The 13,190-nt window shown below is 51.6% G+C and overlaps 1 protein-coding gene across 3 annotated transcripts in view; it reads right to left on the bottom strand.

Annotated features, from left to right (window-relative positions):
• STX1A (syntaxin 1A) overlaps positions 1–13,190 on the bottom strand; it is a 111,167-nt gene that overhangs the window by 96,790 nt on the left and 1,187 nt on the right. The window lies entirely within an intron of this gene.

The raw sequence follows: 13,190 nt of genomic DNA on the forward strand, positions 1-13,190 counted from the left end.
CTCAAAGCGTTGTGGTAAATGGGGTTACAGCAGGCTGGCCGCCAGTCACCAGTGGGGTCCCCCCAGGTTCCATTTTGGGGCCAGTTCTTTTCCATGTTTTCATAAATGATTTGGATGTAGGACTAGAAGGTGTTTTGAGCAAATTTGCCAATGACACTAAACTTGGAGGAGCTGTGGACTCTGTTGAGGGTGGAAAGGCCTTGCAGAGAGATCTGGACAGATTGGAGAGCTGGGCGATCACCAACCGCATGAAGCTTAACAAGAGCAAGTGCCGGGTCCTGCACCTGGGACGGGACAACCCTGGCTATACGTACAGACTGGGCGACGAGACGCTGGAGAGCAGCCCCGCAGAGAGGGATCTGGGGGTTGTGGTTGATAACAAGATGAACATGAGCCAGCAGTGTGCCCTGGCAGCCAGGAGGCCCAACCGTACCCTGGGGTGCATCAAGCACGGCATCGCTAGTCGGTCGAGGGAAGTGATTGTCCCCCTCTACTCTGCGCTGGTGCGGCCTCACCTCGAGCAGTGTGCAGTTCTGGGCACCACAGTACAAAAAGGACGTGAAACTGTTGGAGAGTGTCCAGAGGAGGGCAACTAGGATGGTGAAGGGCCTAGAGGGGAAGATGTATGAGGAGCGGCTGAGGGCACTTGGCCTGTTCAGCCTGGAAAAGAGGAGGCTGAGGGGAGACCTCATCGCGGCCTACAGCTTCCTCACGAGGGGGAGTGGAGGGGCAGGCGCCGATCTATTCTCTTCAGTCACCAGTGATAGGACCCGTGGGAACGTTGCCAAGCTGCGGCAGGGGAGGTTTAGGCTACACATCAGGAAGAGGTTCTTCACTGAGAGGGTTGTCGCACACTGGAACAGGCTCTCCAGGGAAGGAGTCACTGCACCAAGCCCGCCAGAGTTTAAGAAGCGTTTGGACTGTGCACTTAGTCACATGGTCTGAATTTTTGGGTAGACCTGTGTGGTGCCAGGAGTTGGACTCAATGATCCTTGTGGGTCCCTTCCAACTTGGATATTCTACGATTCTTCCAGGGCCTACCTATTTTCATCAACAGGATACCTCTGCACTGATCTGCCCAGACTGAGAAATTTCAGCCATCTGGGCTATACTTGCTTTATAAAGCAGATGCACTTTCTGTACCAAAACCAGAGCATCTTTCATGATGCACAACACAGCGTGCTTCCCCTCTACTCTTTGGAGGGAAGCCTGACCAAGAAGGAGCCTAGAACGCACTGCCGCATGGACCAGTGAGTTGCATGCACATGTCTAAAAATCACATGGCTTTTTCCCTTTCCAAGTTCAAGAGCCCAGAGTATTGCATCCAGCAAGCTCCTGCCATAGCTCAGCTCTGTGCAGCTCCAGCTTATGGCTGCACATGTCACTAAGACGGATGAGGTCAGAATAATTCAGCAATGAGATGCAAGAAAATCTCTCCTCAGACATATTAAAAGCCTACAGGCCACACACTAAAGTATACAGATGCCTGGAAACATCCCAGCCTAGCTGCATGCACAGCTCTGCAATGCTCAGCAGCAAAACAGCAGGTCATTGAAGCTCTGCTGCTGAAAGGCCACATGAACAAAGTTCAAACCACCCATGCACCTCCTACACATGAAATAGCCACCATGAGAAGCTGTATTTACCTTCACACCTTACAGTGACCATCAGAGTTTTGCAACAGCCAAAACAAGTCTTTCTTCAAAGTCCAGGAGTCCAGAGGGAGAAGCCCTGCTCAGAAGCATTTTCAGGGAGGCAGTATCAAGGCTGAGGACAAGGGTGGCTGGAGGGCCTGCACCGCGGGAGAGAGCCCTGTAGAGCCAAACCTCCTGAGATGACAGCTTAAGTTATCAACTTGGTCTTAATATTTTTTGCAGACTACATATAGTACAACTGGACAGCATGATAAACTGAATATTTTATAGCTCTGAATATTTTATAGTGCATAGGCCGTAATTCAGTGTCCAATTCCAGTATTCACTGAAACCAGCCCATATTTTGGACTAACAACTTTTGATGAATAAAACTTGAAGGCATTTATCATGACTTCAGCATTCACCAACATCTGCATGAGTCAGTAAGCATTTCAAATTTCCACACTAGCAGTAAAACGGAGAACAAGATATCCAAGAGTTTTGTCCTTAGCTGTTCATTTTCATTACTGTAGAATTGTTACCAACCTTTGGCATAAAGCCCAACCATTCTGTCAGAGCACTGGTCAACTTCTAAGAACAGCTTTAAAAACAGGATTGTTAAATTCCATATAACTATTGAGAACAAATGTCAGAGAGAATAAAGGTGCCACAAGTCCTGCACAGGCAAGGAGCTGAGCTCACTAAACTCCTTCTGTAGTCCCAGAACACGAACAGCACTATGATTTACTGGAAAGGCATCCATGCCTTTACATATTTGCAATCATGGCTAAAGAATAATCTGGGTGAAAAACAGCTGAAAGTCTTAACTCAGCTGAAATTAATTTTTTAACATCCTGCCCTGTGGAAGGTCTTACAGCACACTATTATGCTACATGGGAATAATTAACTAAGAGAATGCTGCAATAATGACTTCCTGACCCTGAATTAATAATGCCACAAAGAAAGGCTTAAGAAAATCCCAAATGATGTAGCTACTAAAAATTCAGAGGAAGGACTCAGTCACGGCATGAACATGCTTTCAGTTCCCCACAGCAGACTGGACTCGGACACAGCTGTAATGAGCTCAGCCAGCTCAGAGGTGCTTTCTGTTCCAAGGACCTTTGCTCTGCACAGGTACCCTCCCTCAGGCACAGATTTATTCTCAAATAGTGGAGAAAGGGAAAACTTTGCTTCTGTTTTTCCCTTGTTTACTCAGGGATGCAACTATCTGCAACACTCAGGTTTCTCTGCTGAGCACTGGCTGACTGCTCCCCCATACACTAACGATGAAAGTCCAGTTACTGACCCTAACAAATTACACCCACTTTTTCCAGACTGACACCATGTCTGCAACTGCTTTTTGAAAAGAAATCTCCTTTGAAAGAAGTGGGGACCAACTCAAACCAGATGTGCCAATGCCCTGGGAAAAGAGGCATCTTACCTGGGGGACGAGAGGCTGGAGATCAGCCCTGTGCAAAGGGATCTGGGGGTTATGGTCAACGACAAGTGGAACCTGAGTCAGCAGTGTGCCCAGGCAGCCAAAAGGGCCAAGCATATCCTGGGCTGCGGTAAGCACAGCAGAGCTAGCCAGTCAAGGGGAGTGCTTGTCCCACTCCACTCTGCACTGCTGCAGCCTCACCTTGAGGGCTGTGTGCCACTTGGGAGAGCCACAAGAGAAGGACATCAACCTCTTAGAGAGGTCCCAAAGAAGGGCAACAGACATGGTGAAAGGCCTAGAGGGCACAGAGTAGGAAGAGAGTTTGATGTGGCTTGGTTTGTTCAGCTTAAAGAAGAGAAGGCAGAGGGGTGATCTCATGGTGGCCTACGTCTTCCTCCCCAAGGGGAGCGGAGGGGCAGGCACTGATCTCTTCTCTCTGGTGCACAGTGAGAGGACCTGAGGGAACAGCAGGAAGCTGCCTCAGGGCAGGCTCAGACAGGAGCTGTCAGGAAAAGGTTCTTCCCCAGGAGGCTTGTCAGGCACTGGAACAGGCTCCCCAGGGAAGCGGTCACGGCACCAAAGCTGCCGGAGGTCCAGAAGTGCTTGCACAAGGCTCTCAGACATATGGCTTCCCTCAGACACGATGCTGAGGGAAGACATCCTCCTCACTGCAGCTCCTTGAGGCTGAGCTCTGGTGACGCTCATCAGTGATTGCAGGGCTGGACCTGCAACCAGGAGCTGCAGGTGAAGCAAGAAACAAAGCCTCTGGCAGAGGCAGCGATGCAGCTGGCACCACAGCCCCCTTGGTTCATTTCACCAGGAGAGATGAGAAAATCAGTGCAGTCCATAAAACCCACAACCATCAAATGAGACTGCACTGGCTATAAACATGGTAATGAATTTCTTTGGTGCCTTTGTCTAGATTGTAAAGGAAGCTTAAGCATCATCCAGGAGAGACACCAGTCCTCCCAGAAGGCAAAGATGAAATGTCTTCTGGAAAAACGAAATGAACATTTGTTTTGTACATCACATACTGCATGTCTGACAGGACTTGATGGAAGATCTGAAAATAAAAGCAGACAAAAAGGAAGATTTAATACTAGAGAATCTCTAACAGACATCACAGCAGGATGGGAAATCGCCGAGGCTAACAGTGAACATCAGAAAACTCACACAACGTGGACAAATGATTTTTTTTTTTAAGTTAGGTGTTACGAAAATAAACTTGAGCCTGTAAACATCCACTAAAAACCGAACCACTGCACTATTAAGGGAAAGACTCATGAAGAAAGCTTATTTCTGCCCTGCAGCAGACTTTGATGTGACGCAGCCTCAGTCTGTTCTCTCGTGCCAAACGGCGGCAGCAAAGACAGCCCTATGGCTTCTGCACAGAATGCGGCAGGGAGGAGAAACCTCTCCCAGTTAAAGGGAAACACTGGTGTAAGAACAAGTTAGCATTAAACTCCTTACAAATAATTCTGGGCAGGAAATTTAGAATTCGCAACCCAGTCAGGACTGCAACAACAGTCCAATAGCAGCAAAGCCAAACCACATCGCTTGTGGTTGTGAAACAGGTCAGTGAGGTCATGGGCAGTGGCACAGCCTTGATGTGCCCACGTGCGCACGGCAACAGCCACAGGGCCAGCACGTGGGATGGCAAAAATGACCAGGAGAGCTGGTTCCGAGACAAAACGGACTGTCACACCCAGCTCAGTGTCTTCATTACTGTCACAAGTTTGGTTCAAAGCCAAGAGTAGCCTGGGTTGCCCTTCAGGAACATTTTCACAGGGCTCCTCCTCTCCCACATTTGCTGTGCTGCCATCCCTGCACCCAGCAGCAGAGAGGGCACAGGCCTCCAGGATGAGGGGACAGCCTGTTGCCTTATGGATGACCTAGGAAACCCAGACGTGGACTTGGTAACCCCCTGAGCTGGGTGGCTTCACTCATCCACGTGGTGAATTGTCTCTAAAAACGTGACACACTCTCAGGTTTGACAGGAGGTCAGGGGGACCTCATCAATGTCCATAAATACCTGATGGGAGGGTTCAAAGAGGACAGGCTCCTTTCAGAGGTGCCCAGTGCCAGGACCAGAGGCAGAATAGGCTCTGTCTGACCATCAGGAAGCACTTGTGTGCTGTGCGAGTGACCAAGCTGCCAAAAGAGGTTGTGGATCTCATCCTTGAAGATCTTCAAAAGCCACCTGGATGTGGTCCTTGACAATGTGCTCTGGGTGGCCCTGCTTGAGCAGGGTTGGACCAGAAGTACCCAGAGGTCCCTGCCAACCTGAGCCATTCTGTGACCTCTGCCACACAAGTCACCTAAAGCTACTGCTGAAGCCACTCCACCAGAAATGCATCAGCTTTAACACACTCTCTACAAATCTAACCTCCAGTGCAGAGGTTTGCCACCAACTTCTCCTGGTTTACAAAAAGAACCTGGACAAGTTTGTCCTTTCTCCATTGGCAGTGCCAGTACCATAATACCGCAGCTTGGCAACTGAGATCTGACACCTAAAGGAAGATGTTTGCCTAAAAATACACCATACCCAATCAGCTAAATCAACTTCCCTGTACAGCAGCACACAGCTTTCCCAGAAGATGATGCCAAGAGTCGCACTGCTCAGTGTCCTACTCAGCAGACAACCCACTCACAGTGAGGCCAATCCATCCCAGCTGGAGTTGACTGAGACGGCAGTGCGGTATTTGGAATGAGGCAGGACAACGCGGGCTCCTCTCAAGGCTGCCCAGCTCACTCAACACCTCACAGAGAAAAAGCATTGCAGGAAAGCCAAAATGTTTTTTGAACTTTGCCTGGTGCTGTGAGGAAGGCAGAGCTTGCTGTGCTGCTGTTTAGTTTTGCAAAAGAAGCAAATAATAATATTTATTTATAGCATTCCTAACGGACAACACAGGTATGCAGTTCAAGATGGGTGCCAAAACTAAAGTACACCACAACGAACCCATTCATCACAGACCAAACCCCTGGACGCCACTGGATGCTTCACCAGGGAAGCCTGTCACCTGAAGCACTGTGCACAGGGCCAGTGTCAGTCCCGCAAATTTGAGGCCTCAAAGAAGCTTTCTCCCCAAAGTGACTTGGTGGCTTTCACAATCAGTAGCACAGGGAAGGTGCAGAGAAGTCTAGCAAAGAAAGGCAGCACCTGCTGCAGGAGTGGTAGATGGTGCCTGTGGATTCACACCTGCACTACCCAGATGCCACAGTGAGATGTGCCACATGCCCATCCTCAGCTGTCAGCAAACACACTGGCTCCCACCTGGGGGAAAGTGCCCACCCTTCAGACAGCACCACCTGCAGCGAGACAGAAGAGCCCAACGTCAGCTCGCTGCCACCACTCTGCTCCAGGCTCTCACCCCAGGCAAAGCCAGCAGCGCTTCCTTGGCCATGGGCTCATCCCCTGTCCCACAGTGCCACCCCCAGGGGCTCATCCTTTGCAGCCACAGCCAGCCATTCCGCTTGCTGATGGCACATGCACAGGCTGTTTGCAGCACATTGCCCCTGCTGCTCTGAGAGCCATCCAACCCTTGCCCTTCCAGAGTTGCCTCTTTATATTTCTTTTAAGTAAAAACACTCTCCTTGGCCTTATGCCTAGTCTGATATTGCTCTGTTTCTGTTTCCCGAGCCACCCGCTCCCCATGTATCTGCCTTAAGGATGATAATGCAGACTCAGCAGTCGGAGGACATCCACATGACCATTCCCGCATTTTCACTCAGGTGACCACCCTGGCCATCTGAAGCCAGGGCAACATGGCACACTCAGTCTTCCTGGGTCCTGCACTTGTGCTTACTCTCCTCCTTTTTGTTAATATACATAATTTTCTGGAAGTAGCAATTTATCATAGTACTTAGCTTAATGAGCCCTACCATACATGTTCTGCCTGTAGTGGTAATTTTGCATATTTCCTGAGCAATCTTGTTAACCGGGAGATACGTAGCAAAACAAACATTTGTATAGCTTCCGAGCAGCTCACACAAAGGCAAAGACATTTGCAATTAAAACAATGAGAACTAGTCTAAACCCCTTTGGCTCAAACCATTTTAGACCTCCACTGCACAGCAAACATATATGGCTTGCAAACGCAACGCCTCATTTTCTGCATTCATAGAATCATAGAATATCCAAGTTGGAAGGGATCCACAAGGATCATTGAGTCCAACTCCTGGCACCACACAGGTCTACCCAAAAATTCAGACCATGTGACTAAGTGCACAGTCCAAACGCTTCTTAAACTCTGGCGGGCTTGGTGCAGTGACTCCTTCCCTGGAGAGCCTGTTCCAGTGTGCGACAACCCTCTCAGTGAAGAACCTCTTCCTGATGTGTAGCCTAAACCTCCCCTGCCGCAGCTTGGCAACGTTCCCACGGGTCCTATCACTGGTGACTGAAGAGAATAGATCGGCGCCTGCCCCTCCACTCCCCCTCGTGAGGAAGCTGTAGGCCGCGATGAGGTCTCCCCTCAGCCTCCTCTTTTCCAGGCTGAACAGGCCAAGTGCCCTCAGCCGCTCCTCATACATCTTCCCCTCTAGGCCCTTCACCATCCTAGTTGCCCTCCTCTGGACACTCTCCAACAGTTTCACGTCCTTTTTGTACTGTGGTGCCCAGAACTGCACACTGCTCGAGGTGAGGCCGCACCAGCGCAGAGTAGAGGGGGACAATCACTTCCCTCGACCGACTAGCGATGCCGTGCTTGATGCACCCCAGGGTACGGTTGGGCCTCCTGGCTGCCAGGGCACACTGCTGGCTCATGTTCATCTTGTTATCAACCACAACCCCCAGATCCCTCTCTGCGGGGCTGCTCTCCAGCGTCTCGTCGCCCAGTCTGTACGTATAGCCAGGGTTGTCCCGTCCCAGGTGCAGGACCCGGCACTTGCTCTTGTTAAGCTTCATGCGGTTGGTGATCGCCCAGCTCTCCAATCTGTCCAGATCTCTCTGCAAGGCCTTTCCACCCTCAGGGTCCACAACTCCTCCAAGTTTAGCAAATTTGCTCAAAACACCTTCTACTACATCCAAATCATTTATGAAATTGAAAAGAACTGGCCCCAAAATGGAACCTCGGGGGACCCCACTGGTGACTGGCAGCCAGCCTGATGCAGCCCCATTTACCACAACCCTTTGAGCCCCGCTCGTCAGCCAATTGCTCACCCATGGTATGATGTTTTTGTTTAGCCGTACGCTGGACATTTTGTCCAGTAGGATCCTATGGGAAACTGTGTCAAAAGCTTTACTGAAACCCAAAAAGATCACATCACATTCACATTGTGGCACCAAGTTTCAGGTAGCAAGGAACATTTCTGACCTCTGGCTGACTTCAGCAGGACCACCAAGCCCCCAGAGTCTCGACCAGAGCTTTCAAGCAGACAGTGCCACCCTCCCCCAGGACCCCGGGGCTCAGCATCCTGCTTTTCCAGCCCCTCCAAGGATGGTGCCAGCAGAGGCTGAGACAGGGAAAAAGGCATCCCCTCTGCCACGGGCCCTCAGCCCACCCCAAGGACAGTGCCAGTTGCTGCCCTGCACAGCATGAGCACCTCGGGATTCAGGCTGTGGCTGCCCATTGGATGTGGCCACTCCTTGTGACCCATAGGGGCCACAGTGACAGTGTGATGCTCACTGGGGACTGGGAGATGTGAAAGGGATGCACGCCCTGTGCTGGCTGTGCTGTGCCTCCCACGAGGGCAGGGCACAGGCAGGTCCCGTGAAGCCTCCATACCCCCCTGTGCCTCCATCCTTCTTCCTGTGCCCCCACTTCTTTGCAGACCTCCCAGAAAGGGGGCATGAAACATTGTCCAGAGATGACCCAGAGACTGGGGTCTCAACACGGGCTTTGCATACCAGAGCATGGAAAGCATATCAGAGGGTCTTCTTGATTTCAGGTGTTCCTTGGCTTGCCCTAAGCAGGGCTGTCGCAGCAGCAGAGACAGGCCTGCATGTGGGATCCCACAGCTGCTGGGGAGCAGAAGCACGCTCCAAAAGGACAGCACCTAAGTCCGGTGGCGCACGCACTGCTGCGGGCTCGCTCGTGTCACATCAGTCGTTCCTCAGCAAGTCCTGCTCATACAGCCAGTAGACCCCAAGGAACAATGACTACCCGTGCTTTGCCTCCTCCTGTTCTGCAGACCCCCCGAGCAAGCCAATGCAGCAGCTGCCCTGCTGCAGACTCAGCAGCACAGCGGGGACACGGCAGGGCCAGGCATGGCCCAAAGGTGGTCAGTACACACCCTTCCTGAGCAGCTTTCTTCCCTCCAGATCCCACAGAAGGGCCACCACCTGCCTCCCCAGCTGCACCACAAAGCCGCAGCCAGCCTGTGCAGCTTTGGCTGCTGCAGATGTCACATGGAGCAGACGGCTCTTGCGCTCCATGCAACAACCCCGGCTCCCACATGGGTGAAGGACAGAGTGGAGCTGAATTATTGACATCACCCTTCTGGTTGAACAGAAGAGCTTGAAAGCATGTCATGCAACCAAGAGGAGTAAAAAAAAAAAAATAGGGTTATTAGGGTTATTAAAAATTAAGGAAAAGACGACAGTATTTAAATAAGCAAATATATCTATTCACAGGGCCAATGGTGAATTTTGTATACTGGAGTTTGACAATTCTGTGCTACGGAAAAGTCTCCCTGTCCAAACAGAGATCAAAGGCACACAACTCCTGCTAAAAAGAACAACTTCAGTCAACTTTACCATTGTGCCTGCAAGAGAAAAATCATCTGCAGGAGCATCGCTGTATTACCAATGACAAGAGATGGCACAAGGCCTGGTTGCAAGTCAAAGCATACAGAGGGGCTGAGCTGCAGATTCTAGCTGCTGCAGAAGAAAGGAGTGTGGATCTGCAGAGCCAGACCTGAAGCTGGCCTCGCTTTCTGCTTTTAACGTACTCCTCCCCACAGCTTCCACAAGCAGGAGGCCACACATGAAATAGGGATGCAACATTGACAGAAATGAGGTGCTTCCATCCTGTTGTGGGAAGGATGCTATCATACAAATGCACGGACTTCTCCTGAGAAAGGCAAACCCGGTTCTGTGGAACAGAAACGCGTACAAGCGGGCCACATCCCCACATCTCTCCCACTGACATGGAAGCCCCCAGAGATGTGCTATCCCCAGCCACACAAAGTCCCCCTGCTGCCACTGCCAGCAGGCTGGGCACGAGGGCTGCACTCCCTCCGCTGCCAGCCAGCGCCAGGGAAGTGACTGCCGCAGTTTGGGACATGCCTCGGCTCTGAAATGAGGCGTGATGGGAAACGAACACTAGACATTAAAGCAACTCTTCTACCTCCCACGGGGTTGTTCTCAGTGAATGTCACTTGAGGAAGGTAGGTCTTCAGACCCAATCAGAAGATCACCAGAAACTTTACACTCACTTCATGTACTGCTGCAGGCTACAAGCAACCACTGAGGCTTTGGCCCTACAAACCTCTGCATGTGCACCCAGTTCCAAACAGACACACAGTCCCACCAACAGGTAAACGCCGTGTGCATGAGGTCCATACCTCTGCCTCTGGGGTGAGGGTTCAGCCAGGCACAGGCTGCTCTTCTCTCCTGATGCTGCTCCAAAGAAGGTCTTTGTCACATTGGTGAAGCTTCTGCTGGCATGGAAACCCGACAAGCCTGGACAACATCCCACAAGCGCGGCCTCCCTGCCAAACCTCTCCCCACTCAGCACCTGAACATGCTCTTTGAGCAGCATCCATTTCAGCATCTCAGGGACCACTTTCTCAGGCCACTGCATAAGACATCAGGCAAGCACCTTCTGGTAGGAAACAGGGAAAGGATCTGTCAACTGATAAATGGTCCTTCCCAGCCCCGTTAGAGGCTAACAACTAACATGGTCATCAAAGATCTATAAATATTAGAAAACCTAATTGTCCGCATGAAAAGCTGAAAGCTGAGTCCTGTCCTCCTGAAATCACCTAGACACACATTTCTTAACTGCACGTAGTGCCGAGTACATGGCATTCGTCCAGAGACAGGGACCCCCACCCAACCAGGTTTGCGCAGCCACCTCTCCACTTCAACAGAGGGGAAGCAAGCCACACTCAGCAAGAAACGGGGCACTCAGGGACCAGGAATTCCCAAACACCACCTTCATGGCCTGATGCTTGCTATCCCTCACCTCCTCCTGCTCCCTCTCAAAACACTGGTCATATTCATTTTATCATTTGGACCTGTCTTGCACCCCAGAGATCGCAAGGCCTCACACCCTAGTAGACCCATCGCCTCCCCGGTGGGATGGTGCACCACGGGACTCCTGAAGCCCTGCACACACACGCCAGCCCTGGTCTCAGGGCCCCACGGCACCCCGGATGTTGAGCCCTGCTGACGGCAGAGCTTCGTGCATCCAGCACAGACGTACTGTGCGGAAGTGACAGGCCACCCTGGCGTGCTGGCATTACCCCCCTGAACAACCACTGCTCAGGCTCACATCGGTGGCATCTGAAGGCCCCTTCTCCCCCCCCGCAGCAGCAGCCTGGCCCCATCACAGGCAGCTGCTCCCCACCCCAGCAGCGGGGGATCCCCAACAAACACCGCTGCAGAGAAGACGCAGTTCTGTCACTGGGAGGACGCACCTCCTGCAGGAGGCCAGAGTGTCTTTAGGGCTGACCTAGATGTCACGTTGAATCTCTTCATGCAGCAAGGCGGGGCGCATTTCTTCCTGCCCAGTAACACAAGGACAAATCCCAGCTACAACAAGGTGACAGCACGACGAGAGGACCTGGCTTGCCAAACAGCCCCAAAAACACCCAACAAAGCAGCACAGCGCTGGCGCAGCACAGGCTGGGGAGTACTCAGGAGACAGGGTTGTGCCATCAGCCACCGAGGACACCCCACATGCCAGGACTTCAACACACTACTGGAGGACACACAGGGCAGGTGTTAACCTGCACTTGTCAAGCAGAGGGCCAAATCCAGGCTCAGGGCAAACAGGTTTGCTCCTGTTGGCCTCAATGGCACGTGGCAACCACCTGCAAAGAGCACAGAGCTCTGCTGGTCATCTTCCACAATCAGGCCTGCAGGTTGTTCCTCCTCCATAGCAGGGTACACTTTGCAAATGTAAGTTTCCCTGTTCCAAGGCAGTTCAGAGCAGGCCTGGGAGTGCTGCCACCCCCAAGCACCAGATACACTAAAATGAGTTTGAAAACAATCAGGGTCCAAAGGTTCAGAAAAGACACAGATCAGCATGTTGAATGTCAAGCATGATTTTAAAAATCCCATTAAGATAGGAAGCTCATGTTCTGCACAGCAACAAAACCCCTGCATCCCCTCCTCAACCCCCAAAAATACAGCTTTTTTCTTCTTTTAAATCATCTCCCTGGCAGAATTTAGATGCTGTATTACAACAGGAAGGAACTGTCTGAGGCTGTTAACAAGGCTGGCTCCAGGCACCAGATCATTAGCACAAAGTGGGCCCCAACGTCCCATACGGGAGCACACCCCTCCTGCCAGCACGGCCCTAAACCAGAGCTTCTCATGTGCTGCCCTGCTCATGCAGCCCTGCCAGGCTCTGGGCCAGCCACAGCACACACCCCCGGGGCATCTACACACCCCAAGCCGAGCACTGCACCCAACAGCCCCATGCGGACCCCTCTGAGTGCATGGGCACAGGCAGTGTGTCCCCCTCCCCGCTCCCCCCAGCGGGCGCCAGAAACAGCCCCAGGAAAGCTCCTGCACGTGAGGGCTGCAGACCCTTCAGTGTTACGGCTGGAGGTACTTCATGCTACCGCCAAATAAGGATCATCTGCAGGAGAGACGCAAAAATTTCCTGATGCAAAAAGCTGCATGTGCCTTTTTTTTTTTTTTTTTTTTTTTTTTTTAAGATATTTAAAGGAACGGAGAGATTTTAAAATACTCTACAGCATCACTTCTCAGCCAGCACCGGCTGCCAAGAGGACGCTCACGGAGCTGGGTTTCACTATTATTATTAAAAAGCCTATTTTCCAATTCTGTTTCCACAACCTGCGCTGTTCATGGAGAAAGAGCCCCTTGTTTGGGTGCTTTCCAAGCACCCAGGCCGAGCAGGAAGGGTACAGATTTTCTTTTTATAGTCCCTTTCTCCTCAAGCATCTACAGCCACCCCCTCTTCCCCTCACTAGCGTCACCGGTAGGA

Source organism: Cygnus olor, chromosome 20 (genome assembly GCF_009769625.2).
Source record: "Cygnus olor isolate bCygOlo1 chromosome 20, bCygOlo1.pri.v2, whole genome shotgun sequence".
NCBI classification, from domain to species: domain Eukaryota; kingdom Metazoa; phylum Chordata; class Aves; order Anseriformes; family Anatidae; genus Cygnus; species Cygnus olor.